This window comes from Lycium barbarum, unplaced genomic scaffold (genome assembly GCF_019175385.1).
Source record: "Lycium barbarum isolate Lr01 unplaced genomic scaffold, ASM1917538v2 unchr_scaffold_116, whole genome shotgun sequence".
Taxonomy (NCBI): domain Eukaryota; kingdom Viridiplantae; phylum Streptophyta; class Magnoliopsida; order Solanales; family Solanaceae; genus Lycium; species Lycium barbarum.
In genome coordinates this window covers 1-6,693 of record NW_026843425.1, presented here as the reverse complement: position 1 = coordinate 6,693, position 6,693 = coordinate 1, and the positions used below count along the sequence as shown (strand labels likewise).

General features: G+C 38.5%; 1 long non-coding RNA gene across 1 annotated transcript; it reads right to left on the bottom strand.

The window, feature by feature from the left end:
• Window positions 1-995: 995 nt before the first annotated feature.
• LOC132625626 (uncharacterized) lies at window positions 996-6,685 on the bottom strand. The gene is made up of 2 exons (XR_009576930.1): window positions 6,221-6,685; window positions 996-6,114 (listed from the first exon to the last, which is right to left on the bottom strand). It is a non-coding gene; the product is annotated as an uncharacterized LOC132625626 (long non-coding RNA).
• Window positions 6,686-6,693: the final 8 nt, after the last annotated feature.

Here is a 6,693-nt window from a genome sequence, read left to right as displayed (position 1 = left end):
TTTGAATGGTTTAATAAGTTTTATAGCCCAATGATATTAGTAACTCAAATAAAATTCAACAAAAATCAAATCAATACTAATGCTAACAAAAGAAATTCATATCTAACACTGGAATGACAATAATTTTGATATCTATTCTTTAGTTTTATATTAGTTTAGAAAGTGAAAATGCATAACTTAATTTTATTTTTTTCTTTAATATTTAGTCATTTAATTAATACTTAGTAGCCGTACTTATTTTAGCATGACTTAGTACTTTTAGATTATGATCATTTCTTACATGCCTTATAAATTAGTTGTATTTATTGTAGCATGACTTAGTACTTTTAGATTATGATAATTTTATTTTATGCAATTTCATTAATTTTTTTCGTTGAATATTTTAGTACAATGTCATCTCTCATCACGTTTTGTGTTATTTTCTTAATAAATATCTTAATTAGATCGTTGTATCTTACTAGGACTAAATAAATATTTGAAGTATAAGTTATATGTTTTGTATAAAGACTTAACCGGAAAAAACCCGAAAAAACCGAGAAAACCCGAGGTTGAAAAACCCGACTTTTGTTGGTTTGGTTTGGTTTATTGATTTATAAACCCGATGCAATTAGTTTGGTTTGGTCTTTAAAAAACCCGAACCAATCCGATCCATGTACACCCCTAGTTGTTACCTATTGTATTGTGCTGTTACTTTAAATATAATATTTATTTTGATTATTTACTTAAATTTTAGCGTGTCGTATCGTTAAATTCATCGTTATGTAACGACGAAAAGCCTCATTTTGTGTAATGACCAATTTGATGTTATCGCGTTATTATCCTGTTTTTTCTTTCTCATTTTTCTTTACTTGCTATCTAATAATCCTATTTTTTGTCCTTTATCTACCTCTTTATAATAGCTCTACCGCGTGCCTTACTTTTCCTGAAGGTTTATCCTTCAAATTTTTGATATATAACTTAAGTAACGACGGGAAACGATGCAATCTAGCCAAACATTATATTCATCAAACGACACAATACAATATAATATGATACACTATGAAACAATATGTTAACCATCCAAGCAGCTCACGGACTGAATTCAAGTCCAACATCTTCTTCATCGTGTCTTTCACTTTCCTAATAAAGACAAAATGAACAGGAATAAGAAATGAAACTAACATCGCTGAAAAGTATCTAAAATCTAGATGCTTGCCCCTATACAAATCGCAAATACATTTTCAAGGCAAACTCACGGTGTTAGCAAAGGTTTACAAATTCAAGCCAACTGGACATCAACGCTATGCTCATACCGTACCACAAAAAAATCCAAGAATCTTAGAATGCTAAGTTCAATCAGCTGCTGGATATGTTTAGTTCTTGAACTGACCGGACCGGATTTCTTCATTTCAACGTGTTGGGCTATCAGGAGTCTCTTGAACTGCTGCATGTACTCGTCGAAGACTGTACGCACCAGCTTAAAACTTGTATCAACATAGTCTCAAGTCCCAAGAGTTAAAATAGTCTTGAACGTTAAGAGTAGGGCTCCAAGAAACTACAGCTTCAACTGGGATAATAATTACATTAGAAAATGAAATTAGGAAGAAAAAAAGGCCAACAAAAGTAGGAATCTGGCTCTGCACAAAGACAGATGATCTTGGGGAATCGGAGACACCATAACTATCTCCGATCTTTAGCAAACCAGTAACCACACAGAACAGAAGAGAGTCTGAATTCAAAATAATAGACCAAAGAACCACGCAAAAAAAATCTAGTTTAAATTGTTTCTAGAAAGACTAGTCAAAAAAAAAAAAAAGTAAATAAACCAAGTTGAGGATGAGGCTCAGATTTTCGCCTATTTAATCAAAGGAAATAGCAGGGTTAGCAATGTCATGGCTGCAATCATTGGTTGCCTTATAAGAAAGACCTTCCGATTGGTCTTGCCAAGCCAGGGCATGAATCAACAATATTTTCACTTTTCCTTTTCATTATGCATAATCTTCACTGCCTCTGAAACTTGGGATTTCAATATCGAAATGAGGCATGAAAGTCTGGAAAATTTTGTAGATAAATTTGCCAAATAGCTTTGGTATCAAACTGGTTAAGGACAGGTATATGAATCCTCAATATTCAGTCATTCCGTTTGGTCTTGTTTCATATCAGTAGCTAATAATTTCACTCCAGGAGAATGGGTAGATAAACACATATGGTTTTCTTTTGAAACTTGGATTCTTCCTGCTATTAATGCAAAAGTAGCAGAAAGAATATGAATATAAAAAGAACATAACAATAACGTCTCAGTCCCAAACAAGCTGGGATCAACATTATAAATCGTCACTGATCATGTCACTCCATTTAGACTCCGCTCAAACCAATACTATACAACATGATCATAAAAAGAAGTAAAGGACGATTTCATCAAAAACAAAAAGAAGGTAAAGGACGAAATAAACAGACCACCCATTGTAGAACTAAAGTTAACACAGAAAAGAGGCTCAGATTTGATCTATCAGAAAAAGTCTAATCCACCGTGGTTGCATAAAGCAGAGGCCTTTTGTGTGAGAGCACATAAGAACCAACCTCACAAATTCTCTTGCCTTTGCCTAACCAAGATATGAATCAGCTCAAAAATCTGACTTACAAGCTTCCTAGAGAATATCATCATAGCCTCATTCACAAAGTTTGGGGTTCAGGATTTCGGGTTTTCTGGAAAAGTTTAGGGGGCCAAAGTATGTATATTCTCTTAAAGTGCTGTTTTATAACAGAAGTACAGGAAAATTCATTGGCTAAATTGAAATTCAGAGAAAGAGATTAACCACCCTTAAAATATCTCAACCTTTCTCGAGTTCAATAAAACCACATCCTTTGAACACAAAGAGAAATTTGAGAGGCTCAGATTCGCCTTTTCTCCGCATAAGCTAAACCCTGCCATGGCTGCAAGCTAAAGAAGCCTTTGTGAGACCAGAAACTTAAATAGCTTGCATATCTCACAAGACCCCCCAAAAGCTGCCTTGCCAAGATATTTGCAAAGCTCAACCATCTGATGAGCAAAGAATGAAAATCATCACAGCCTCATTGAACTTATTTTGCTAAAGAGTGGTTTGAAATTGGGAAACTTTGAGTGATCATTGGCTGCTGAGAATGAAAGAGAGGGGCAACCACTCAAACAACTTGTCAACTCGCCCAACTCTCTGAATCCCGAAGCCTCAGACTTAAACTAATGAGATGTTTATCATTTTGCGTTGCACCTTCTGCTTCATCTATTCACTGCAATAGTTTCATCCATATCAATACACCCAAAGTAAAATATAAAGGGAATCTGAGGCTCAGATCTGTATATATTTATGATCCAGGCGTTTGCAGTCCAACAGTTAGGATAATTGCCTTCCAAGCAATAGACCCGGGTTCGACTTGGCAGACGTATCAAATGGTGACTGTTCACCGCTGGGGTGGTGGCGCACTTGGCTAGCACATGGGTCTCATAGCTTTGCCAGTAATCCTGAGGTCGAGAGCTTGAGCCTCTCTCACCCCATAATTTTTACAATATGACATTCAGCGTAGCGACCGAAGGGCATAATGTATAGTGCATTGTTGCGGGTCCGAGTCTGACTAGAAACATTCTTTTCCCTACACCCCACATTGTGGGATTACACTGGGTATGCTGTTGTAGATCTGTATATTTATGCTCAGGCAAAGAAAGCTCAGTGACACCATGGCTGCAAATACCTCTAGTTGCATGCAACAATATCACATGCATCCTGGTCATTGCCCCGCCAAGATACAGTCACGTACTCTCAATGCTCAATTACTAGCTCAGAAGATCTGGTTGAAAGATCATCAGTACCTACATAAGGGATTATTTTGGACATTTTCTCATGATATGTACGTTTTTGTGAGTGTATGTAAAAGACAGAGAATATACATGTGCACCATGTACGTAACGAAGCTCAGATGCCAATTTAATCAAGCACTGACTTTACCAAAAACCGCCATGGCTGCTATCTTCCTGGTTACCCCGCCAAGATACGGCTCTTATCATCTCAACGCCGAATTCAAATTGCTCAAAAAAAGCATTATCAACAACGACACCACCGTAGCCAGTGTGACATTTATATTAAGAACTCAGGTCCTACTGGGAGTCGAACCCAGGTCGCATTCAAAGTCCAGAGTGCTAGCCACTACACCATAGATTTTCATCATTTCCCTGTTTGTGTAAAATGGGGCAAAGGGAAATGACAATGCCATGGCTGCATGATCGAATGATCCGAGCTAGCCCAAGATACGAGTCGGGGTTTCTCCATGCCCCAAATATCAGCCCAGATTAGCGATATCATCACTGCCTCTAGGATAATGGGAACTTTGGCATAGTAATTTATGAACAGTTTCAAGACATAAAATGGACGGAGGATATACTATTGCTATCAGTATCACATTGGCGGCAACAGATATTTGCCTTCTTTAGGGCTCAGATTTTGCTGTATATGATCATGTAAAGAGAAAGTGACGCGCCATGGCTGCAGACACCGGTTTGCAGACGATGCAATATCGGGCTAGCCCACCAAGATAGGGTAAATATTTTCTCAAAGCAGTAAACTAGATAGCCCAGAAAGAAGCAATCATCATCACAACCCATTTTCAGGTGATCTGCAAGATCAATGTAGAAATGACACCAGGTATCTACTTTGTTTTTTTGAAACTGGTAACTTGGACACCAGGTATCTACTTTTAGGGCTGCTACTTAACATAGATAGTAGTGGTAGCAGCAGAAGCAGAGGAAGGAAGAGCATATCCCCTTTCTTTACAGAGGTAAATATTCAAGGGGTGTGTTATTAGATGGTTTATCATGTACCTTTTTTTTTTTTTTTTTCTCAAAGGGTTGTTGGTTTTACGAATGGAGAAATCATGGACATAGCAGAGAGGGGCAACCACCTTTAAATCCCATCTCTCTGACGACTCATTCTTCCTTTCCGGGCTTAATAAGCACAACATACTTTTGCTATGGAACCCCTCCACAAGAGAATCAACAGTTCTTCCCCATCCAAAATTTTCAGCGAAGGAATTTTGTACTTGCTGATTGGGGTATGACTCAACTAGTGATGACTATAAGATCCTTATGATTGATTGATCACGCAACACGCAATGAAACTCTAGCGCTGAAATGTGGTTCCTGGAGAAAAATGATAAACATCCTGCTGGCATTTACCCAGTGGTCTAGTGGTAGATAGTACCCTGCCGCAGAACAGACCTATTTCGATTCCCCGCTGGTGCATTCCCTTTGAGTTTGCGGTGATGAAAATCTGCACTCAATGCGGTACTTTGGGTCTCCGCAGTTGTACGATAATTGTACACCATATCAAAAGAAAATATCAAAATGGTCCTTAATGAGAATAAAAAGACACACAAACAAAAAGAGCTGTTTGTGAGAACTTAAAGAGGAGAGAAATCATAGGAATGTTGGAGATGGTCAACCACCCTAAAAGATCCCTTTTTTTTTTCTCCAATTGCCTCAATTCTTTGAGCTAGTTTGATGGAGAACAGCAAGAAGGTGTTCAAGAAAAATTGAATAACCCAAATGTTTTTCACCAAACGAGAGATTCTGGGTTCGAGACCCAAAAAATCCAGATGTACTAGTTGGATATTGAGGCTCAGATCTGCGTAAAATGGGGCAAAGAGTAGACAACAACACGCCATGGCTGCAAGCAGCCGGTTGCATGTGAAAGAGAAGGCCTCAATCCCAAGCCATCCAGGTTTGCCCTGCCAAGATACGGGTCGGACTGTCTCCATGCCCTGAACTTCAGCAGGGATTAGCAGTATCATCATTACCTCTTTAGAGAAATGGCAACTTTTCCATAGTTCTAGGAGCCATTTGGACATGTTAAAAAATTCTCATCAAACAAACGCAACCTTCAGATCTGGGGATGTTTTGGACCAAAAACATTGCCTCAAGGCTTAAGCTCAAAAAGATAGTATCTCGACTATCAGAATCACCAAACATACTTGCCTGTTTTTTTCTGAAGAGGGTTGTTGGTTGGTAGATGGAGAAATCATAGGCCTAGCAGAGAGGGCAACCACCCTCCCTGTTGACCTCATTCTTTATTCTGGGTTGAAATTCCATCCACTGTAGACAGCAAAAACCTGTAATTTATAATAAAATAAGTGGTGGTGAGAGTTCGGAGCAAAAGATAGTATAACAGAGAGAGTGAGACCGAAACAGACACAGTACACACACACACACACATACCTACAAAAAGGAGCTATTGATCAGAGCAACAAAGAAATCATTGGCATCACGGATTCAGCACCGTGATGGCTGCAAACCTTTAGCATGTTACAATAGACGCTAACAGGTCGCTTTTCCATGCTACGGCTCAAATTATCTGAAAGCTTCATTGCATTTTCTAAGAAGAATTTCATCATATAGCCCCGTCATAGATTTATTTATTTATCATTTCTCAGTTGGTTAGAGCGCGTGGTTATTAACCACAAGGTCGGAGGTTCAGTCCCTTCCAATAGCATTTCTAATCATATATGCCCACTTTAGGGCTCAGATTTTGCTGTTCTACAAACAAGCAAAGAGAAAGCAACATCGCCATGGCTGCAGACACCGGTTCGCAAATGGATGCCATACCGAGTCGCCCTGCCAAGATACGGGGCGTATTTTCTCAACGCGGTGAAGTAGATTATAGCCCAGAAAGAAGCAAATCATCATCACAG